At 40.7% G+C, this 25,660-nt stretch overlaps 1 protein-coding gene across 6 annotated transcripts in view; it reads right to left on the reverse strand.

Moving 5' to 3' along the window:
* The window catches only part of rbm47 (RNA binding motif protein 47), a 44,759-nt gene extending 19,783 nt beyond the window's left edge, over positions 1 to 24,976 (reverse strand). For 4 of the 6 annotated variants that reach the window (XM_061746994.1, XM_061746845.1, XM_061746928.1 and 1 more), the window contains exon 1: positions 7,570 to 7,707. The gene's annotated coding sequence lies outside the window, so the exon portion shown is untranslated. Of the gene's footprint in view, positions 1 to 7,569; positions 7,708 to 24,107; positions 24,536 to 24,829 lie in introns of those variants that run through there. The other 2 variants (XM_061746601.1, XM_061746764.1) reach the window with 2 other exon arrangements.
* Between the last annotated feature and the right edge of the window lie 684 nt (positions 24,977 to 25,660).

A 25,660-nucleotide genomic window follows, 5' to 3' on the forward strand; every position in this document is an offset into this window, starting at 1 on the left:
GGAATACTCCATTTGCGCCCTGCTTTTTTTTATGAATGTAAATGACATTACAGGATTTAGCTGAGTTATATTTTAACTTGGGACTCCATTATAAGGACATTACCACTTTGCTTGCAAGTAAACAACTTTACGTGCTTACTTAAAGGTTTTACGTGTGCGCGTAAAACTCATTTAAAAAAAAAATCTGTGTCCCTTTAGGGGCTCCGTAGCTTCACACAAACTGTTCAGTTTTTTTTTCATAATGTCTTGGAAGAAATTAGTATTAAGTTGTGAGGATGCAGCCGGTTTATATGGACTGCTTTACGATTCCAGCTTCAGCTTCACATTCATCCCAAAGCAGATTTGATTTGATCGACAACTTTTATACTCTAAATCTGATTCTGGTTCAACAAAGTATATATTCATGTACTTTGATCATTGTTAGAAACCTCTAAGAGGTTTGTTTATCGTAGCTTGGCTCGGAGATCGTTGGCGTTGTAAATGTTCACAGGGCACCTCCACCTCTGATGGTAAACTTCAGCCAATCAGAGGACACTTCAGAACCTCCAGCAGTGGACGGACCAATCAAAGACACAAACAACGTGCTGTTTTCAAAGGAAGAATCATTGTTCATAGTATTTTCCTTTATCATTTGAAAGTAATTGTGGACTGTTTAGAGGTGTGACGGATGGGAAGTTAACGAATGCTAGATAAGACAAAAAATCCAAGAAATGGCCATCTCTTGCCCATTTCAAAGAATTTTACATTTTGGGATGCTTTGAAGAGGCCTGAATCCTGCACTTAAAGTCACTCGACTAAAAGAAAAGGCGCTGGACAGGTAACGTTTGGATGATGAGCCTCAACCGGAGAGGTGCATGATGGGAAATGCAGTTTCAATGGCCTCTTTAATGGCCTTTAAGAGTTTCTGCTTAGAGATGCAGAAATCAGAGGAAAAGGCAGGAAATGTTCAAACAGAGGGTTTGAAAACTTCCTCATGTTTATGTCACAGTGAAATTCTAACCGGGAGTGACCACCAGAACGATTTGTGTCAGGTCAGCAGAAGACTCGGACGTCTGTGTGTGTGTGTGTGTGTGTGTGTGTGTGTGTGTGTGTGTGTGTGTGTGTGTGTGTGTGTGTGTGTGTGTTTTCATGCGTCTACGTGTGCTTTTTGTACATGATGTCGAACGCGCTCCTTGCTCAGCTCAACTTAAGCAAACAACACACACCTTCCTGGGCAGTCAAGAGAGCAGACAGAATGAGAAGAAAAAACAGTCAGATGAGAGACTGGCCCTTGTACTTCTGAAGAGTTTTTGTCTAACAACTCCCACTAAACAGCCCTGGGAAACGAGGGAAAAGTGGGAGTGAGAGAAAGAGAGAAAGAAAGAAAAAAATGCGGTCAACAACACATTGTGTTTCAGCTGCAACTGAAACCAAACACGCTCCTTAAAGACCAAGCCAACACACAAGAAGAAAGTGTTTTGAGCAAACAGATGAGTGATTCACGAGCAGATTAAAGCACCGATGACAGATTGTGACGGATAGCCACTCATGGCGTGTAGCACCTCCGATTTATTTTCAGGAGGATATTACGGTCTCACATGACGTGAGGAGCAGCGATCACGGCAAGATGACGTATCGGCAAACAGGGCTTGGTGGTAATGGATCAGACGTAACACGGACGTTGTAATCTTTAAAAGACAATGAAAACTGAAAACAGAAAACAGAAGAATGGACGTAACTCTGGTTCAACAAGTTTGTCGGGAGATGATTGATAGCTAACTAACGTCACATTTACTGAAATCACTGAAAGACAGGAGTCAGATGCTAAAGAAAGAATCAGATCTGAAACCAAAGTTTACCCAAATCAGTTTATCAATGGATTTTGAGGACTATGAATACGAGAAAAGGGCCTGATATTGGGGTTGCAAAAGTGCAGGCGAGTCCTCTAATGAAAGAAATATGTATACTTCAGGATAAAACACCCATGCTTTTAGCTGACAAGATTCAGACTGTACACAGATTTCTGTTTTGAGATGTTAACAGAGTATGTCACGCTATGTGTATACTAATTTTCTTGCATAAAAAAAAGTTGTCTTAAGTACACAGCCCCTCTAGAAATAAGAATAATATTCCTAAATCTAGTCAAAACTGTTATTTTAAGTAAATATATCTCTGTCAATGGGTTAAGACATTTTTTTCTACATTCTAATTTTTAAAACTTGCAAAATATTCTAAAATAGTCGTCTAATTTTCTTTAACCACATCTATAAAAATACACATTTGTGTGAAAGCGTTTTATGGATGTGTTTTCTTTGCCAATAATCAAGAATTGGAAAAGTGAAAGATGAAAAGTGAGATGTTGAAGTCGGCCCCACGTTAAAGCAAATGGGGTCAGCCTAAATCAAAGATTAACTGTCTGTTATTAGTGGGAGCCAATCAGAGCTCCGGCACACCTCCGAGGTGCCGAGGCGTTCTGGTGGCCGCGCAGCACAACCATCAGCCCATCGGGCCAGCAGTTAACCTTTAAACCCCACAGCAAGACTGGAGAGATGGACCAAAGAAACATTAAATCTCCACTTAATGACTGAACCCTGTCCGCTAAATCATCGCTCAGGCATTTCTCACTCCACACACTCTCTTCTGCTGGCGTCTGTTACTGCCACAGCCAAGATATTTAGTCTTCAACATCTCAACATAAACATGCATTTTGATCGTTTAAAAAGGGGCATGTTGGGGTGTGTTCAGTGTGAGCTGGTACCAGAGTTATTATCGTTCACGAAAACGAACGAAAAAACGAAAACTAAAATTGAAAAAACAATTGCGTTAACTGAACTAAATAAAAACGAAAATTAAAAGACAAAAACGAAAAATGAAACTATATTGCGTGTTTAGAAAACTAACTAAAACGAACTGAAATTATAGATATAATTTCCTCCGTTTTCGTCCCTGTCAATATGAGAATATGATCAATTTATTCCGCTCTGGCCGTTTATCTCCAACTGGCAGCTACGGCACCTGAACGCCTCACGGTCCGTGACGTCAAAACTAAAACTAAAACTAAAACTAATAAAAACTAAACTAAAACTAAGCATTTTTGAAAATATAAAAACTAATAAAAACTAGCAAACCCACACTAAAAACGAATTAAAACTAACTGAATTGAAGGAGAAAAAGTCAAAACGAAATAAAACTAAACTAAAATAAAAAATTCAAAACTATTATAACCCTGCCCAAGGCCCATCTATGGGATTCAGCATCTGAAATTAAAAATTAAATGAAGAAATAAATCGCTATGTCCAGCATCTGAGAAGACTCAAAAATGTAATATTGTCGTTAGGGTCCCTACAGTCTGAGCGAGGTAATCTTAACTTTGTGTGTCAGGGGTCTCCTTCCGCTTGCCGCCATTTGTTATAAGTCCAAACAAGACGACTACTGGTGTAAAAGAAGGAGAGTTCATGGCCATGCTTCTGACACCTGTCATAAATGCACTAGTTCCAACCCAGTTAGGAGAAAGCCATAAACCCCAGCGGTGTGCACAATATTCAACAGTCAACTTGTAAAGACCGATAACAAGGAAACAGCGACTGGAAGGATAGCTATCAAATACACTTTTTGAACTTATACAAAGTTTAAATGACTTCTGTGGTCTGTGAGGACCCTGTTCACGGCACCACTGCAGCACAATGTCATTTTTGAGTCTAACGGGTTTTAAATAGCTCTTTATTTTGACGCAGCTCCATCGCCCCCTGTACAAGACCAAGGCTCTCTGCGGTGTTTTTATCAGAGTTGAGAACACAGTAGAGTCCACAGCATGAAAAAAACAAAGGCATCATTGTTGAGTCTGGCCTTTTCAAGGGATTTGTTGACAATGAGACTAATAGAAAGTCATCAGATATATACTTTAAGCCAATTATAAAGAAATCTTTGAATATTACTGATGGTTTTTTTTGTTTTTTTTTTTCAATTAAGAAAAATATATATATAACTGGTCTTTGATCACAGTGACGGTCTAATTTTCATGGTTAAGACGCTGGTATTGATGTTCCGGAGCGGAATTACAAAGAACTAAATAAAAGATAACACACACACACACACACACATATATGTTTGAATCTGCTCCCTGGTCAAAACAATGAATAATCGTGGCTAAACTCAGCTCTAACGGCGACTGGTAATCAGTGTCTCGGCTGACGAGGCTGAGTGACTGATTATGACAAGTTGCCAACGTAAGTAAATGAATAGCTTGTCACAAGAGCACGGGTCCTGCTGTACTTTCCTTCAGAACGATACAACCTCTTGCAGAACACCGTGCTGCGTTGTACAGAGGCGTCTCCTCCACAGTCGGCTGCAGAAACCCGTTCCAATAATGCAAAATACACTTTTGGCATCTCTAAATGTTTTATCGCTTCAGGCAGAGCCGTGAAAGTGACACACTTCCATACAGTACATAATCAAAGAACGCTGCAAGTAAATGAAACTTGACAAGAGAGAAGTGAGCACTAACGTCCTCACGTGGCCTCGACTCCAACGAGACAAATGGAGAATTAAACCAGGGTCATTTTCCAAAGATTTGTTTTGACAATTGAAACCACGCTAGGTTAGATTTTCCAGAATCTGAACCCCCTTTCATATTTGTTCCTGCTTCTGTTCTCCATTGCCACTTTTTTCTTTCCTTTTTTTTTCCTCCTCCCATCCATGTACCTGTCACCATCATTCCTTCGGCTCACCCAAGCTCAAAGACGAGCAGCGGGGAGAGGGAGGAAGGAAGGTAGGTGAGGAGGGAGGGTGGAGGTGAAGGGGATGAAATGAGTGTGGCTGAACAGAGGGAACGAGGGCGTCTGAGGAGAAAAAGACAAGACGGAGAGAGGAGTGAGAGAAGCTAATGAACAGAGGGAGAGATGGAGGACTGGACGTTTGGGCCTCCCTCAGCGCTAGAAAGCCCTTCAAAGTGAAACGGGCCCTGAAGTGACCGCCTCCAGCCCACACCAACTCAACAACAGAGGGATGATTCCAGTTCATTTAACCGCCCCCTCCCCAACCTGCCTCCAAGACCGTCACTTTTATCTGAAATGTCACTTAAAAAGAGAACAATCTGACTGGAAGGCGAGACACTGAAGCAGTACCGCGTCGACAGTAGCCGCGGGCTACTTTTATCATATCTTGTGCAACAGTTACAAACATCTCATTCAGCTACATAGTCACCGTTAATCAGAAGAGCTGCTTTAGCTTGAGGGGCTTTGCTTCCTTAGACAAACACATTCCTTGGGGTAATCAGCTAGCTCGCTCAAGGCCAAAGCAGACATTGTTTCAAACAATTACTCCTGGCATTGATCATGTCACACTCGTGATGAAAGCCTCAGTGGCAGTCCTGGCTGTGTGTGCCCACAAGTGCGCGAGGCAGGGCTGGCTGTTGGAGTTCAGAGGGGAATGTGGGCATGGGTAAACAAGTGATCGAAAGGAGTTGTAGTTGTAGAGAAGATGAGGGGGGGGGCGTTACACAAATGGATATCGAAATAAGTGTTTTTCATTAAGGTACAGCACTGAAATGTTTGCATGCAAAGTTGAGATCATTAGACATTTGTTATCGATCATTTTATAAGGATAATTGCTTTAGTTTGTCAGTGGACAGTTTCGTTTCTTGAGAAACAGAAGCAGCAAAAGTGCGTCATTAAAGGAGATATAGCATACAGGACTGTCTCAGAAAATTTGAATATTGTGATAAAGTTCTTTATTTTCTATAATGCAATTTAAAAAAAATTAAAATGTCATACATTCTGGATTCATTACAAATCAACTGAAATATTGCAAGCCTTTTATTATTTTAATATTGCTGATTATGGTTTACAGTTTAAGATTAAGATTCCCAGAATATTCTAATTTTTTGAGATAGGATATTTGAGTTTTCTTAAGCTGTAAGCCATGATCAGCAATATTAAAATAATAAAAGGCTTGCAATATTTCAGTTGATTTGTAATGAATCCAGAATGTATGACATTTTTGCATTACAGAAAATAAAGGACTTTATCACAATATTCTAATTTTCTGAGACAGTCCTGTAATATTTTTTAAGATTTCATACAATTCCTGAGATATTGATGACATATCTCAATTTTAAGTCACATCTTTGAATATCTGTATCATGCTTTGATCAAAATATCTCAAGGATACAGTACAAAAGCTCCCTTTTCACACTTATTGTTCAAGTTCTTTTAACAGCAACCGGCTTTAGGGGGGCCAAGTCAACCGACTGACTGACTGTGTGATCGCTTACCAGCACAACATCAAACATCAACAAGAGTGAAGCAACTAGCTCACGGAGCTGCGATGGACGTCATAACAGGGGTGATGAAGAGACTTGAGACAGTGATGACCAAGCAAATCTAAATCCGTAGAAGCAGCTTAACCTCCAGGCCTGCAGGGGGACCTGCTGAGCTGAAAAAATTTCCTTTGTGCTGATTTAAAAGCCGTTATGTAAAGTAAGCTAACAGCTTTGCATTTTTTATCTATTTTATTCCTTTGAAAATTGACAAAAATGGTCTCAAACATTGAGAGTTTAAGGTTTCCCTATTAAAGTATGCAATGTTTGTAAAATGCTATACATAATGTATTTTATTTGGAAAAACAACAACAAAAGTTTCTTTTTTATAGAGGAAAGTCCCGCACTGACTGATAAGTACCCAGAAGTCATTCCCTTTGCACGAGGTAAACTCGCAGCAGTTGCAGTTCACACGTACAAAAAAACAACACCAAATGGCTGTATATGACCTTTTTTCCAAGTATCCTTCCCATTTTACCTCGGAGGATTACAAATGAGCCAACCTTTGCACACACTCGGGCCCACCCTGTTGACAAACACAACTCAAGACTTCAGAAATATCTCTTATAACCTTTCTCCCTTTTCCTTTTAAACACATCCTTCAAAAAAGTGAACCATGAAACCATGAAAAGCCTTCTCATGCTGTTACGCATCACTGCTTTTTCTTATTCCTTTTTTAATATCACTGAATATAACTTCGGTGAATCAATGACACACACACACACACACACACACACACACACGCACACAAAACAAACAGCTCACCTCACCGGGGCAAAAGTCCACATGTTGTGTGACGAAGAACCCGGAAGTCTATTCAGCATAATACCAGCTTCTCCGTGTAGTCACTGAAGCATTTAAAAAAAGAAATCCCCCACCTTAAACACACACACACGGACACACACACACACACACGGACACACACACTTGGTGTCATGCCACTCCACTGGTTCCACTGGTTTCATTGAAAGGACACCTTGATCTCCATTCCAATCACTGATTGGTTTGAGTGCCTTTGTTGCCTTTTTCCAATCAGTCTGGCTCCTCTGTGAAACAGGCCAGACTTGTGAACTTCCCACATACACAACGCAATAAACTGCTTCCAAGACAAGAGAGAAAAGCAGAACGCAAAGAGGCCACCAGTCACAAGCACAAGTTGCTAGAAAGTAATGACGACAGCATGAACAGAATAAGCATCTTTTAAAAAGAGACCTGAAGTGGAGAGACTATTAAAAAAAAAAAGACACATGCCGAGGTCAGCATTAACAGTTTACCTGTATCCCAGAGCGGATATTGATCAACAGGCCGAGGAGCTACAGTCAGTGTGTCAGTCACTTCACACTTGCCTACAACTCTGGGTCTCGATCCATTCACACAGCTGCGGTGTTGACAGGCAGTGGCAGTGAGACATGAGGACATGCAGAGTGCTGAGCAAGGCTGCTCTAGTGTTAATCATTCCTAGGAGCCACAACAGGGAGGCGGGGCCACGCGGGACAGGTAACAACCCCCCCCCCCAGCTTTTTTCTTCCAGCTTCAATCTCTCCCTTACTCACCTGATAAGAAACCAGCCAAAAGGAGAGGCGAGGGATGAAAGGGCACAGGGTGTGACAAACAAATGATTGATGGAAATCAAGGAAAAGTCATGAGCTTGTGTTGTGGGGTTGTAGGCGGAGTTTGGGGTACCAACGCAACAGACAGGATGTGCAGGTAATTCAACTTTTTTTTTAGGATGATATTTATTAATGTAAAAGTCAAAATAATTGGGGGTCTTTCATCCTTAACGGTAAATTGTGTCATAAATCAGAAGTAAGTAAAAAAAAGAAAAGCACCATTGAATGATTGTGGTTTAATGCCTTTAAACTTTTAATAATTTAATGCCATTTTAAGGTTGAAGTTTTTTTTGCAAAGTTCACATAATTTCTTACATGCTTTGGTCAAATCACCAGAAAGTACAACAGTTCAACTTGAAATCACATCTTTATACTTCTTTTCATAGCAGCTGGTTTTGGGAGGTGGAGTCAGTCAAGTGTGTGACTCCACCCGTTCAAACACTAAATCCTTCACTTGACTTCACTACACTCATTCTCTGAAGTGTGCCTTGTTAGAAACTGACTTAGTAACTTAAAAAACACTTATTTATGCGCCCTTACGTACTGTACGTTGTTTCAAGTGTTGTTATACATCGCAGCCCTCATACCTCCGTCCGTCTTTTACGTAGCCTTGGTAAGTTAATTCATTCGCTAGTGGGCAGTGCTGTATGTTTGTATGAAAAAATTTATTTTGTTGGTACTGTTGCTGTTTTTTTTGGGGTATATTAAATCCTTAAAAAAACTGGACATTTTAACTGATATTTCATACAAATATTTCACCAATATGTAAATCAGAGATCTCTAGAGACATACACATACTGGTCTTTAAAAGATGTGTGCACGTGCATGTGTGCGGGGTGGGGTGCTATTGAAAGAGTGAAACAGTAAAAAAATAATAGGAGTCATCACATAAGATCGTCCAGAGGTCAGAGGTGCTTTGATACAGACAAGATCTGTACCTGGAATATTAAAAAAAAGTAGATATTTACTTCTGAATCCATTTTGACTGGATGGGCAGTGGCGACATGGGGTTCATGACATAATAAAAAGGTACCTCAGTTGGCATTTTAGTAAATGACATAATGACAGCAAGATTTAATCATCCTTGAGGACAATGCCAACAAAGGCGGAGTGGCCAATCTTGGCAAAAGTAACAGGCACATACATCTGCAAGAGAAGAACGGCCAACTGGCCTCTCACAATACTCCACAAATCCTTTAAATGTATTTAAACCATTATGACTTTTATGTTTATACTTCTTTTCTATGTTCTTCAAAAGCAAATGATGCAGAACCTTAAAAACAATATACTTCCACATTTATTTATTTTACTCATTAATCATACATCCATTATTTGTGATATGCAACTTAAACATTCTAATTACATTTTGTCTAAACAGTCCCTATTTGGTTCAGATAAAAGTTGACCCAAACAATACTGTGAAGGTGTAAAATTCTAACAGTACATAAGGGTTAAATCGTCTCATGGTGTTTTTCTGTCAACGACGGACCCATTTACAGTAACTGGTCGAGAGTATCACATCACCAGATATCACAGTATCACCGATAGTTTCACTCTGCGTGTTGTTTTAAGTAAGAACTGAAAGTTTAGTGGTGACAAGCAGCTAAACTCATCAAAGATGAGGACAATGCAAACTGGACTAAAGCCGTCACATTCCACTCATGTTTGATAGAAACGGAGAGTGTCAGAGAGAGTAGGAAGGACGGCACACTGACAATGTGTGGAAGTGTATATAACCTCTAAGAACCCTTAAAGAGAAGCAGGGCTGTGGGGATCTGTCCGACGGGCCGCCCCTCTACTCCAGCCATTGTACGTGTTATTCATTAACCAACAACTCTGTTAATGAAGGACAAGCAATCACGGATTCTGACCTTTTTGGCAGCAAACTCTGATAGACACAGAGTGTGCAGATAGGCAGTTCAAAGTTTTCAAATGGAGAAATCTCTCTCTGCCAGGATGTATAAAAGCTGGGAGTGAAGGCCATGCACAGCCATAAACCTATTTTAAGGTGGGGGGAGAGGGATTAAAACACCTAGATGACTTTATGGCCGACGCACCTATATCACACAAGCAATCACACATGCAAAAACCCGGAAAATATATATCATCATTGTTGGTGTCAACTACAAAATAAGAATAAGAAAACAAATAAAAAGTCTGTTTTGTAATATTTTAATTTCTTATCCATTTGTAAAAAAGACAATTAAAAGGGAGAAGTTATAATTGCTGACAAATATACTGTATTGTATCAATGACTATGACCAGGAAATTAAAGAAATACTCCAGAAACAAGCCTAGGTCTAGGAATGTAAGCATTCGTTAGGAAACAAACGATAGTGAAATGAAGCGGTTTTGAGATAGGACGACCTACACGTTTACAGCTAAATGACAGTTAGTGTTTGCACTTGGGGCAATTGACCTGTGCCAAAATAAATCAATATTTCAAGTCTCTGACCAGACTCAAAAATGTAATTCCATTTAATTTATCATGTGGAAACTGAAATGGCTTTAACTTTGTAAATGTGCCAAAAGGGTCTAAAAAGGACTGTTTGTACAGGAATTTCTTTCTGGTCACCTCCACCTCATAAGTCTGTACAAGTTGACTATCAATGTTGCGTGAACGTCTGTAAATAGATAAAGGAGGAGAGTTCATGGTCTCTGCTACTAAAGCCCGCCCATTTTGTCGTATATCAAACGACTGATCTAGTTGTATGAAAACAAAGTCTCAAATTGCCCCCCTATGGTGGTTGAGGGGTTTGCATGTCCAAATGAATCCTAGAGGGTATGTTGTCCATGTCCCTGGCCCAGCTTAAGGGTACCAGGCCCTCACCCTTGAGCAAGGCATGGAGGTAGGTCCTTGCTGGCCAGTGCCTGGAGGTTGCCACATGGGTTTGCCCTCCTGTCGGTTCATTACCTGCAGGAGGGCCTTGTGGGTCAGGGTTTGGGCAGCAGCCAAAGGTGTACTTAGTGTAGTTCCCTTACCTGCTGAAACTACTTTTTCGGACTAAACGCCCTCTAAAATAATACTGTTAAACTTTCTTTGTATGCAAATTTGAAAATAATTATAGAAAAACTCAGGAAAGTTAGTCAAAACTAAAAATCTGATTTGATTGTCACAAAAACAAAAAAAAAATCCATTCAATTCAATCACCACACGTGCCATCAAAGCAGTTTCACACCATTAAAATAGCACAATGTGGTGACGATAGTCATCAGAGACAAAGACAGGGGAGAGACGTGGAGGAACTGGCCCTGCAAGTCTCATGTGACCCATAAGAAGCTGCACACAAACAGCTTGGCAACAGTGACCGAGGTGGATGAAGAGGGACACGTACTCCTTGTACAGCTGCAAATGTTTACTGCTTTTAAAAATTATCCCACACCACAAAGTTACTGGAAAATAATGTTTAAAGGCAGCCTGATGAGTTATGCATAACCGTCTCCTCTCAGCTTAAGCGATCATTAACTTATGTGTTCAATAGTGTCACTTTTTTTTAAAAAGTATCAGTATGTGGCTGTCAAATGAAATGCTGCTAAAAAAACTAGATAATTTTATTTACTTTTAGCAGTATTTCCTGTAGAAAAACAACCGTCACGTTACCAGAAACCATGAACTATCTTCTTCAAGGCCGTCCACATCAGCACTAGTCAAACATGATATCTTTACTTTGCAAGCAGATTTCAGCACGGATGTCAGAAACTAACTGAAACAATGTCACGTGGGGGGTGGAGCGGGGGTAGCGGGGGGGCCAACACTGTATTGTATGTAAACGTCAAACTCTCTTCTCCCGTTACTGGAAACATAAACATTAGAGAAATGCCCTGACATGCGCGTCAACTCTGCAGGAAACGTGAGAGCGACTGGGAGGCTTGCTGCAGGTCAAACGTGCCTGTTCCTCGTGAAAAGGCCTCTAACACGAAGAACATCCCGCCTTCAGAGGTGTCAGCGGGATTTCTGTGTTTCTGTCACGGAAGTTTTGCCATCGTTTTATCTGCATCGGTTTCCATAGGAACCCTTTCCATTAACCTTTCTCTGTGGACTGAACTCTAACACTCAGAGTCAAATCATTGTATATTTGAAGAACAAAAAATAATTATGCTTAAGTGGATAGGATCATTATTTAAATGGATCAGAACTCATCTGAGCCTGATACTGAGATCTCGCTGGAGGAAGCGAGCCCCACAGGCCGTCAAAAAGCCTGCATGTAAGTATTCACAACAGATGGATAGGTATGTAAGGACAGAAGCATCAAACCTGTCCGGTATTTGAAGCAAAGTATTTTGCATCAAAAAAATCCTGTGATGGCAAGACTGCGATTAAACTGACAGGAAAATGTCTGACTTTATTCAGTTGTAACACTTCCTCATCCAAACGGTCACCTCACATCCTGTAACTAATGTCAGCCAATCCTGATGTCTTCCTTCTGATTAACACAATGACTCAGCACAAAAAGAGAGCCTTTCTGGTTTATTTCCACACACACACACACACACACACACACACACACACACACACACACACACACACGCACACACACGTGCACGCACACACGCGCACACACAAAGAAGCTGACAATAAGGTCCAACTATTTTTTTTTTTCCATTCTGTTGAAAGACGTTTCCCCTTTTGCCCAGAATCTGGTCAGCTGACGTTCTTCTCGTAGTCATGTGGCCTGCAGTAACCAGTCACAGACGCGTCAGCAGTGTGTGTTTAGGTGCTACAATCACCGTCAAGGTCAAGGAGACTAGGAAGAAGGAAGAAAGGAGAGGAGAGCAATATTGAAAAGAAAAAAAAGAAGCAAAAGAGGGCAGAAACTTCAGGGCAAAGGAGAAACAGTCATACGAACTACAGTTAACCACATTGTAGCTGATCATTATCTGGCCAATAACCACTAACCGCTGCAGCGTCAACATGGATGACTGTCCTTCCTCCCAACAGTGGAAATTAACTACCGGTAACTGCCATGTGACAGTGAAAGCATAAAGTGCTTACAAATATTCTATCAGCTACACATTACTAATATATGTGACTACATATTGTTTAACTATGCCAAATTAACAACCAGACTGTCAGTTAAATCTACACAAAAATAAAAGTCAACACAGACCACAGGGACAGTTTCACAGTCTGTTAGCATGTGGCTAACCTAGCTGTGCTTTAACTTGATTTTAACTAAACTACCACTTTTTTGGGAAGGGATTTCTAGCTTTCACAGTTTCATGTAATTTCCGGTCATTTCTACTGGCAAAAACCACACCTATTAACTCCACGTCAACGATGATTAAATGAGCTGCTAGCGCCACACTTAGCATTGCGGCACTAAGCGACTCAGGAAAGTAGTGAAAATGAGAAAGTGACAGAGCGTGAGACTGAACAACACTAAATCTTGAATTAAACCTCCACATCTTTAGGGGAACCCTCTGAGTTGAAAACTTCTGATAGAAATCAGAAGAAAGTACGAAGCAGAAGTCATCAAAATCTGAAGCCACAAACTGGAAGCTAACTTCAGGGTAGTAAAGTATGCCATGGTTCTTAAAATTTGCCTTCGAAGTCAGTACATTCAGCACATGAAATCAAATGTTTCATCTCTATTAGTACGTAACAGATTTTATGACTGCAAGGGTTTAATTGAAGGTAAATATTTGCAACAGGACTGTGTGGCGTGACTCGTGAGACTAAAGCAGCTGCATTATTGACATTATTTGTGATGATAAAACAATTAAAGATGCTAAAAATAAACCTAAAGAACTGTTATTCACACAAATCGATACAAAATAAACTCCAATAACAAAATGTAGAAAATGAAGCATACTTTGGTTTGATTTGTATGTTTTGTTTGTGTGTTCTGATGTATTTACACTTATCGTGCACGTTTTTAGCACAGGTATCAAATTGATGGAGCTGTCCCTGTATCTACGTTAAAGGAAATACTGAAAGGAACGTATCAAAAAGAAAGAGTGCGAGGTAAGGCATAAACATTTTTTATATTTGTGTAGGTGCACGGCCCTTTAAGCGCTAGCGTTAACGCTTCACATAATTAATCCACAGAGTAAATGTGAGTACATTCACAAGATTCACAAACATGTAAGTCCCCTAACAATTATGGCAAGAGATTGTTAAATGTTTAACTTTTAATCCACCAAGCATACATCTGATTGACTGAGGTGGTGTGTACCCCTCCAACATCCTCGGTGCTAAATTTTAAATTTTATTGTTTCCTCATCTCATTTCTTGCCAGTTTAAGACAGCAGTTTAAATTTGTCCAATTCTGTCTTTCAGGGAACGTAACTCTAAAAATGTCAGAAGATTGAACTAGTTAGCTGTTAAAATACATCAATTACAGGCGAAAGCCAAACAAATCTTCACCAATAACTGTTGCCTGGAGAGGGAATGTGTTTTCCAGTACATGTAGAAGCAGAGACACACACACACACAGGCACACACACACACACACACACAAGTCCGGCCTCAGTAAAGTGAGAAGAGGAAAGTATAAAAGACCGATAAGAGCTGAATGAAAACCTGCTAGAATTCAGCGCTGGTCAACCCCTGATAGACAAACAATGGCTAAACTGCCGAACTGTGTCACGCAAACTACTCACAGCAATGGGTACTTTATGACAACAACAAAAATCCTGAGAAACCAAAGCTGTGTATAATACACCTGTTCTCCTGCCTGTACTCTGAAACTACTCGATAACAAAGAGGAAAAATGTGGGAACGTTGCAGAAAGGGAAAGATGTGCAAACTCCAGCTGGAACAATGAAGGAAACGGCTCAATGTGTCGGCATGCAGGTATGGCTATCGTGCGACCACTTTGTGTCAGTTTTGTGAATGGGTTCACAGTCAGACCGGACCCGTGGAACATTCCATTCTGGCACAGCGTAGGGGGGCAGCGTGTGTGTGTGTGTGTGTGTGTGTGTGTGTGTGTGTGTGTGTGTGTGTGTGTGTGTGTGTGTGTGTGTGTGTGTGTGCTCGAGGTGGAGCTTTATCATGAGATGCCGTGTCATACAGTGTTCAGTTTCTGTCCTTCAGACCTACTCACGTCTACACAGTTTCACACAAACCAGGTTTTCTTGCCTTCCCTACAAGATACAAATCTCATACTACACACACACACAGACACACGCACACGCACACACACACACACACACACACACACACACACACACACACACACACACACACACACACACACACACACACACACACACACACACAAACACCTTGCCTCATGGCCTGCTGCTGTCCAGACAACTAACCCATTGTGTGTAGCAGCAGGTATGCAGGGAAGAGCGAGTTTGAGAACGGGCAGTAGGATGCTGAGAGTGTGTATGCGAGTAAATAAGTACTAGAACCGATTTCACGCTTATTTTGAAAAGGAAATATAAACTCTCTATATGTATTCTCTTGAAGGGATCCCATCCAAAAACCTGTTACAGTGTAAATGTCATTGTTCTGAGTAAATACTTGCATTGGGGTTAAAATAAGGAGGGGGATCGCCTCACGGCAAATACCGAGGCACAATAGAGCAGTGTACGTACGAGTGCATAAGTCCCGTCCTTTCATACGCCTCTTTCCTCACTCCGTTAACCTAAAAGAGGTGGATTACGAAACCCGCGGTGAAATGAAGCATAATAAGAGCATTAGCGTACAAGCAGGTTGGAGGACAGGGGAGGGAGTCGAGCAGGATAAGAGGAGAGGATGGAGGGTTCAGCGGTGTCACCTCGCTGGGGGGGTGCAGGGGGTTACGCAGGGGTCAAAGGTTGAACAGTGGAAGGCAGGGGACGGAGGAAAAAAGACGGGGGCGGAGGAGGGCCGATCCTTCCTCCTCACTGATTGGTGGCTGCTCGTTTATACACTCCACAGTCCTGCCACGTTCTCATCGGAGAGACAGTTGCACAATGCCTCAGCTCACTGGATCACTTCTCCTCGTTTAAATGTTGTGAAATCAATCCGGGCAGACAGTTATGATTAAATTATTATCGTATAAATCCAGCTTTTGCAGTGTGGTCAAAGCAAGGAGCATGTAATCCTTTTTACTGAGGAGATCAGTCTGCAAGGATCGCCCAACTGTCCATAAGTAGAATTCATAGTGTTGGTTTTTATAATCACGCTATGATTAAAGCCACTTCAAGGAAGTGCCTCTAATCATTTTTTATTGATCAACGCTTGCTTTACCCAGCGGCAGGCAGGTGGAGTAGATGATGGATTTACTGAGTGTGGGATCAGAAACAAAGGTTCACACCCAGATTCCTGAAAGTTAATGATTCAACTTAATGCCAGTTTAAGTTAAACTGATATAGCGGGTTATTGTGTGTAAACCATCATCTTATGAGTGTGAGTGTTGTGACATCCAGAGGTGAAGTTGCAAACTGCCTGAACCAAAATGAATATGTACGAATTTCTTTTGGGTGAACTGTTAAAAAATAGTTTAATCTCTGAACGCTAGATAATTCTGGAAAGATACTGTATGTTGGTACTGAATGCATTTCATTTGTTTGTCTTTTTTTAGAATCAACAACCAAACACTGCACATCAAAAAACCTGTCAGTGTTTGTTTTTAAAGCGGTAACAAGAGCCAACCCAGAAGTAGCAAGAATTGCAGTTCCTATACTGACCACTGGAGGCTCCAGAGACAGGTCAATCTCCATTGAGCCAAATGTTAAAATGTCATTCACAACCCGGTTTAGAAACTTGTCCACTGCTGAGAAAATGATTGGGCAATTTATACTAACTCAGTGTCCCCTGAATGCAGCAAATATTCGCTGAATGAGGTGGGTGTTTTCCAGTCGGAAAAAAAAAGGCTTCAAAACTGCTCCTCAGAAAGCTTTGGGTAGTCTGTCCAGTAATTTTACGAGTAGCACAAAGGAGTTCTTGTTAGGAATGGGTGATATTTTACCGTTCAAGATATACCGTCAAAAAAATTCCCCACGGTAAGAATTTGTTATCTCGCGGTAAAAACGATAAATTCCCCTTGATGACGTTTTTGTGTAAAGACGAATTTATGGTTCTGCGTTAAATCGACGCAGAACGTACGTGAAGGAAGGAAGGAAGGAAGGAAGGAAGGAAGGAAGGAAATGAGCCAAAAAAAGAAAGAAAGAAAGAAAGAAAGAAAGAAAGAAAGAAAGAAAGAAAGAAAGAAAGAAAGAAAGAAAGAAAGAAAGAAAGAAAGAAAGAAAGAAAGAAAGAAAGAAAGAAAGAAAGAAAGAAAGAAAGAAAGACAGATAAATTCCCGTTGATGATGTTTTTGTGTAACAAACATGGCGGATCTGAGAGCGAGGAGCTTGAGTCATTACAGTTTTGTAGTACAGTTTTAATTGGTTTTTATCAATTCAATTGGTGTAGTTTAGTAGTATTTAGTATTCTTTTAGAGTAGTGTTTTGGGGGCTCCAAAGACTGAATGTGGTAATAGATTTATAGTTAAAAAGGTGGAGTTGAATTGGTATTTTTTTTATCGTCATTTTTATCGTTATCGGGATAAATGCCAGAAATTATCGTGATAAATGTTTTAGTCCATACCGCCCATCCCTAGTTCTTGTCATTTGTAATTCTGTGGGTCCACCTATAGGTGCAAAGGTTAAGTCAGGTTGAGGAGTTTAATTTTCAAGAGTGTCCAAAATGTACTTGTGTTTGTTGTTTTGCTCAGTCACGCTACAAGGGCGTGGCCGTCCAACCATCCTCATTCTTTTCCTTTTCGATACAAAGAAAATCAGTCTGGCTCCTCTGGATTTGACTTTGACTTCTAGGGGGCAGTACCAATGGATGTTTAAGAGAAAGCCTCTGGAAGCCATTAAATAGACGTACAACCAATCAGAGAAACGAAGCATACAACAACCACACTAGCATAAAAAAAAGACCAAATGGTGTGGAGTGGGGCAGGAGCACAGAAGAATGAGTTATTAACAATTCTGCTGCCATCTTGGTTGTCTTGAGTCCTGTGACCCCCTCTGTACTAGATCTGAACCAGTGGAAATGTCTGTGAATGGGATGGGTAACTCGTAGCTCCGTGAGCTCGTTTCACGGTTGTTGGTGTGCGATAGTGTCATAAAGTGATATGAAGTTGTCAAAACACAACTGGGACGAGAGTCCAAAGTTACTTTGGCTGTTTTTGGTTGATAGTAGGGATGGGAGATTGTGAGGGGTAGAAGATGTTTTGTAAAAAAAAATCAACTATTGCTTCAACATGAAACTGATATCTAAAAATGAAAGAAAAAACTTGTCTGTCCTGCTTTAATCTAGCCAATCTGGTTATGTTCTCCATAGGGAGATCTGGTGAGATTGACTAAGAGCAGAAAAACCGTCACATTATTCTAATGAGGTAAACCTCTCAGACTGGAAATGCTGTTTCTCTCAAATGATCTGATGATGATGATGAATCTTTATTGTCTCCCTTAGGAGAAACTCTCATTTTGGTTCTTTAAACCAGATTAAAACTATAATTATTTATATATAGGGAGCAATACTAGCAGAAACACAGAGTACTATCAATAACTATGCTTTTATTGGTGTACAATAATGTGGATATAAGACTAGTGATGTTTTTATTACCTTTGGACAAGCAGTTATTGTAAACATTCATATATAAACGCTGCAACCTCCTCGCCCCTCCACCACATTACACAGCACTGTTTGTTTAGTAACCAAGAGGGGATAAGCGAAATAATGTTTGCTTTTCATATTTTCCCTTTAGGACAACATTTAGTTTGTTGAAGCTGTTACTACATCTGACACAAATCTAAAACTTAAATCTCAAATTTCCCCTAATATGCAAGTGTGCAAGGGTTCGCTGGAACTCATACCTTTTAAATTTCATCACCGGATAGTTTGCTCTAGGTTGTGTGCACATCTCTGTGAATCCTGCAGTTTATTGCATCTACACTGCCTTCGACAAGTGAACAAAAATCACAAAAGATGATCAAATGTGCAGTAACTCTGGGAAAAGATGTGTCTTCTATTTAGAAAATACGTACTCTTTTAGTGTACGGTAGTTTTTTTTAGGTACCGACTTACAGATATTGACAGAAAAAAATCTTGGATAAACGAATCCTACCAACAATGTGATACGGTACAATCCTTTTGTCTTTCCTTTGAGTAATAAAAAATTAAACGGCAAACTTAAAAACATAAAAACAAGGCATGAAATGAGAATGAAAACAAAATTTGACCTTACATTTTTTTCGTTAATTTTGTTTTTTATTTAGCTTTCGTTGAATAAAAACCATTTTTAGTTTCATTTCAGTTAACTGAATTGTTTTTTCACTGTTAGTTTCAGTTTTAGTCATAGTTTTTGTTAACTATTATAAGTCTGGTCCACCTGAACCTGACGACCTGAACTGAAAACTGGGACCAAGCAATCTGGCGTTCCAGCTGTTTAAATGCTCTTGCACTGATGTTGCGCCTTTTTTAACGTCAAAAACTTGGGATCGAACTGTCGACCTCCCAAATAAAAGAAAACAAGTTTCATGGTTTTACAGCAAGTGAGAAGAAAACTAAGTTCATCTATAATTTCAGCAAAAATAAGAACTTATAAAGTATGTTCAAGTGTTGATCTTGTCTTCATTTGTGTTCTTTGCATCTTTTTTCCCAGTATTACCTGTTTCTTTTGAATGTCTGTGACTTATGTCTTTCATTTAGTTCCTGTTTTATTTTGAAACAGCGTCTGCTTTGTTCTCTCTGTTGAGCTTCACTTCCTGTCCATGTTTTACACCTGAGTTCTGCCCCGTCTCCTCTGTTTCTGTTTTCTGCTCCATCCTTTCAGTATTTTTCCTGTTCCTCCCATTTTTAGTTGTTTTTTTTCCTGCCATTTGCTAGATTTACGTCCTTGGATTTTTCTAAGTTATTTTATTTTTTTACCTGAACATTTAGGTCTGATTTTCTATAACAGACAGTCACAATGACCGCAAATGAGACCGATGTCTGCTAAAGGAAGACAAACAGTTCTGCAATCTGTCATCGACATAATATGAGCACTTTTTGATAGTCCTCACTGGAGGAAGGGAACCAAGCGTTTAAAAAAAGACACCGATTAAAGTATGTGCATGCATTTTTCACCTGTTCCCCTCCTGTTTCTGCCCTCATTTTACTCTAATGTTCGACCTGCTTCTGCTTCCCTTCATTATGCTGCAGCTCTGGTCAGGACGGAGCTAAAGGGGAAGGTGAGGGGGGGGGTGAAAGAGGGGAAGAATGTGACCATTGTGCTCTCCAGGTATGTGTGTGTTTGTGACAAACAGAAAGAATGGGAGAGAGAGGAGATCAGATCTTGTTACAGGTGTTTCATAAACAGCACAATAGTGCTAACAGGTTCCCTTCTCCCCCTCTGCAGCGCTGGCCTCCGCTCGCCGCTGCTTTAGATTTCTGCCTCACTTTTTACTGGATTAGGTCGACGGCTTTGTCGCACACACAGTGGACCGAATCCTTGCTTCCCCACCATCAGCATGAGATGATCATGTGACAGTCATGTGACACTATCATATACTGTGTGTATGTGTGTCGGTCGGTGCACAATTCATGCAGTTTAAGCTGTTTCTCTTCCTTATGCTTGAGGTTTGATGAACAATAACCAGCATCCTGCTTCTGAAAAAAAAAAAAAAATGACAGATGTCCAGATTTTCTTGTTTCAACTGTCTGTCTTGTCTTCCTGAAATTAGAGTCCAAACATATACCAGCAAGGTCAAACTAAGAAAAATGCCTAGATATGAACTCGTGTTTTTGATGACTGTCTCTTCCTGTCTGACACTGTGGAACGTGATACAGTCAGTCAAGAGATGATATCGCTCTAAATGTGGTTCACTCCTCCAGCTAATGTCTCAGGACAGTTGGAATAATATCAATCCTATATTAACAATTCAGCTAGTCTCTACTCCTGGTTTTGGTTTGGAACCAGACAGCCGGCAGAAAGAAAGCCACGTGTCATCGACTCTTCAGGTCAGACCAGCACTTCGACAGACACCGCCCTGGTCAAAGGATTTACACCCGACATTGTTCCTGTTTCCGTGAGTTCACAAGACAATACAATATCTTACATAATACTTGTGGAAGCTTTCTCGAACAATAACCGTAAGATAAACCTAAATACACAATGCTAAATACTCCTGCATCATCAGTGTCAGAAGAGATGTGCACGTCTCCTTCCAGAGAGGACAGACCTGTAAAGTTCTTTATGAAAGTGTCAGAGAAGCTGGGGGTGATACAGGGACAGGACTTTATTTAGAAGTCATTATTTGGGGTAGTATCTGACAAAATGGGCCTGAAAAACACAGTTTCAGTGCATATTTGTTTGCCATTTGAAGAAGATGCCACAAGTTTGACCAAACCAAAGAATCTTATTTCAAGATAAGTCTATCACAGGGGTCGGCAACCCCGGCTCTAGAGCCGCATGCGGCTCTTTAGCGCCGCCCTAGTGGCTCCTGGAGCTTTTTCAAAAATGTTTGACCTTTTTTTTTTATTTTTTTATTCATTTTTTCTTTTTTTTTCTTTTTTTCCTTTTTTTCCTTTATTTCTTTCTTCTTTTTAATCTCGACATTTCGACTTTTTAACTTTTTTCTCGAAATTTTGACTTTTTTCTCGACATTTCGACTTTTTTCTCGACATTCCAGCTTTTTTCTCAACATTTTGACTTTTTTCTCGACATTTCAACTTTTTTCTCGACATTCCAGCTTTTTTCTCAACATTTTGACTTTTTTCTTGACATTTCGACTTTTTTCCCAAAATTTTGACTTTTTTCTCAACATTGACTTTTTTCTTGACATTTCGACTTTTTTCTCAAGATTGTACTTCAAAATTAATCTTGACATTTCGCCTTTTTTCTCGAGATTTAGACTTTTTTCTCGAAGTGCATAATGAAAAAAAACATCTTCCCCAAGTTATAACTAATATAGAAAAATGCAGCATGTGTTGTCTTCATTCTAAGGCTGATACAAGACTTTTCATTTTTCATTCAGACAGGCTCCAGACATATTCGTTTTTTGTGTTTTTGGTCCAATATGGCTCTTTCAACATTTTGGGTTGCCGACCCCTGGTCTATCACATCCTGTCAACGGTTCAGCACTCCTTTGGAGTCAGGGTTTGCTTTAACATCACTGTTCAATTTGATTGATTTTATTTTGATTGATTTATTATGAGGGGGGGTATTATTATTTTCCCTCAACCTAGACAAAAACTTTTGCTACCTTATCCTAAACCAAAAAAGCCACCTTGAGTAAACTTGACCAGAAAATGAATGAAAATGGCACATGGGGCGAGGGAAAAGGGAAAAAAGTGAGAGGAAAAAGAATCCTTTTTGAATAATGCCACAATATAAAGGCCTGCAGTGTAATTCTCCTGCAGCCCTGAACCCCAACAGCCTCGCCATCCTCTCACTTTGAGTAGGGGGAGGCCGAGTGTTGCTGAACTGAGCTGTGGGTCAACCAGTCCAAACCACGTATCTTCTAACAGGAAGACGGTTGACGGGTTGTTTATCAGCAGGACAAAAAGCATGTCAGAAACACCCACCATGTGTGCGAGCGTACGACCCTTGTAGTGCATTCCATTTGCACAGGAAAGTTGATTTTCTGAAGTTTCAACTGAAATGCCTCCGAGTTAAAATTTCAACACAAGAAGCTGGAGAAACTTCACCTACCCTGTCTCCTACTAGCAACAATAAACAAACACCAGGCTTATTTAGCTCTTTATATATCACTTTTGACTCATCTTATTCACATTAAGCCAGAAATACACATCATTCATCACTGTGACTTCATTCCAGGTTTCCAGTTCTCACCTCCAAGGTAAATAAAATGCATCATTAAAGCAACTGTTCACCTAAATATTCACTGATTTATTCCCTTAGGAAGCCATTATCAAGTGATTTATTTTATCTATGAGCAGGACTCAGCATCTATTAGAGGCAAACCATCTCCTATCACTGACCATATCTTTTCTGATAATTACTGTATTATCATTCCCTTCTGTTCCTTTTTGACAACTGTACATTTTAGTTACACTGAAAGTTATGGTTTAGTTTTCGAGGGGAATTAAGGTGCTTTTTTACGACGGAGTATTAGGGCCAAACTAAGACAAAAAAAATTGGAAATTACGAAAATAAAGTCATAATATAATGAGAATAAAGTCGTAAATTTACGAGAATAAAGTCGTAATGTTGCGAGAATAAAGTCGTAATAGAATAAAGTCGTAATATTATGAGAATAAAGTCGTAATATTACGAGAATAAAGTCGTAAAATTACGAGAATAAAGTCGTAAAATTACGAGAATAAAGTCATAATGTTGCGAGAATAAAGTCGTAATATTATGAGAATATAATTTATGAGAACTCTAAGGAAGAGCTTCTTCTCCCTGTGTTAAAATGAGGAATATTGAGCATCTTGTGAAGTTATATTTATATATTTATAATATATTACGACTTTATTCTCGTAATATTATGACTTTATTCTCGTAATTTTACGACTTTATTCTCGTAATATTATGACTTTATTCTCGTAATATTATGACTTTATTCTCGTAATATTATGACTTTATTCTCATAATTTTACGACTTTATTCTCATTGCATTATGACTTTATTCTCGTAATTTCCTTTTTTTGTTTTTTTGTTTGGCCCTAATACTCCGTCGTACTTTTTAGACACAAATTAGAAAAGTTATTTGTGAAAGCAGAGCAACCAATCAACATCAAGAGAAGCACCAGACATCTGCTCTTGAACAGATCAGCTGGATATGAACTATCATGAACAGACACACACACACACACACACACACACACACACACTGACACACACACACACAACTAAGTCTTGTTTGTACAACAACAGGACACTCAAGGCTGGCTGGCGCCCTGCTCGACCAGTTTTTAAAAACACACACACACACACACACACACACACAAAGTGACTAGACAAGACATCAATAGCACACACGCGCACACATACACAAATAAACATCCAGTCCTTGTCCCGTAACCTTGCGGTGAAGGTTACAGCAGTCAGCTGGGTCACTGTGATCAGCAGATGCACCAGCTGAAGAAATGTCCTTCTAGATACCCACTGAGTGTGTATGCGTGCTCTGAATCCTCCAGGTGAGAAAACACACGCTGTCCCTCAACCACCCTGACAGCATAACCCGTTAAAAGATCATGGCTGGAGGAGAAGAAACCGAACGCAATGAGACGCAGCCCAGTGGAGGCGTGCGATGAGTTTCCAGCTGACCTGTGGGGATGATGGGACGTGTGCTCGCTGCGTCGCCGCCGGGTCTTCTTTCACCTTTTGAAAAGCAACGATCCAACGAACTGGTCACTTTCTCATCTTCCTCCACTTTTGCTGTGTGCTGTCAGCTTCTCTTTGACCTCTTGCTGGCTGTCAAGACACCTCCTGCCTTCAGTGACAGGTTTCCCAAACGCACAGTGTAGAAGAGGTCTCAGATACCCGGCGCGAGCACACGGCACACACACACACACACACTCCACACACACACACCCGACATGGGACGGGACAAGTCAGAGTTTCTCTTCTCCTTTTGCTATTTTTTTTCGGTTTCTGACTCAGATCCTCTCTTGTTTGTCCTCTCCTCTGTTCCAGTCACGACAACGCACGTAGACGTAACAGCGGGAGACAGGAGAAGAGAAGAGGGGGGAGCGCGCAAGGTCTCGGAGTGGAGGAGAGAGCAGGAGGTGACGGAGTTGAAGGAGAGAGCTACAGAGAGAGGAGGAGGAGGAGGGAGGGAGAGATGGAGAGAGGAAGGGCAGTGGTAATTAGTGAGTCTGTACCTGACTCTCACTGACATAAGCCCCACATTCCTAAGAGCCGAGAAAGAGGGGGAGAAAGAGATGAGGGGAGGGAGAGGAAGGGTAAAAAAAAAGTTCTGAGTACACACAACAACACGCTAATCGTGCCACAAAATAACCTAGACATTAAAAAAAGAGCGTCCTTACAGAATACCATGATGCAGCGCTGGAGTCAAGGTCGCATGATGTCAGGTGAAGGCGCTGCCGCCGAGCCGTCCGAACTCCGTCAGTCCTCTCTTCCCTCTCCCTATCATTCCTTCCGTTTGTCTTTCTTTCACTCCTTTGATACGTGTGTGTGTGTGTGTGTGTGTGTGTGTGTGTGTGGTACACCGCTCCTAAAACTCACCAAACCAGAATCAAAAACTGCCCAAACTCCCAGCACACCTCCTTCGTCCCTCCCTCCTCCCTTCCTCTTGGCGTCCTATCATTCTGGATGGGAAATGCTATCCTCTTGTGCCCCTGTTCAACCTGTTTGAGAGTGTGTGTGTGTGTGTCCAAGCATGTGTGTGTGTGTGTGTGTGTGTGTCCAAACAGCCAGACCTGAATTACACGAAGCCTCAGCAGCATTCCTCTAAAAGGGGTTTCCTTCAGCTCACATACGATCACCGGCATCCACCGCCGACCGCCACCTGCTTATTAGCGATGATCTCCACGCAGACCGACCTTTTTGCTCATTCACCTACGAGCATTCACCCCTGAGGTCATGATGACACGCCGTCTTTAAGATACACTGCTCACTCTTTGACGTGCTTAACTGTTATCCCTCCTTAATGACAACTTTTGGTAATAACAGCTCACCGAGGCGCCCGCTAAGACTTTCAGCGTTTTTACTCGGTGGGGGTTAATGCGGAGACGACACGCAGGTAAACCTGAAACATCTCACGTCACTTTTTTGCTAAAGATGCTTCTGCTTTACAGCTGAACTGAAAGTAAAAAACAGGGAGGGTTGGAGGCTGGAGGCTGAACTGGTGTTTCTCA

Source organism: Cololabis saira, chromosome 1 (assembly GCF_033807715.1).
Source record: "Cololabis saira isolate AMF1-May2022 chromosome 1, fColSai1.1, whole genome shotgun sequence".
Taxonomy (NCBI): Eukaryota; Metazoa; Chordata; class Actinopteri; order Beloniformes; family Belonidae; genus Cololabis; species Cololabis saira.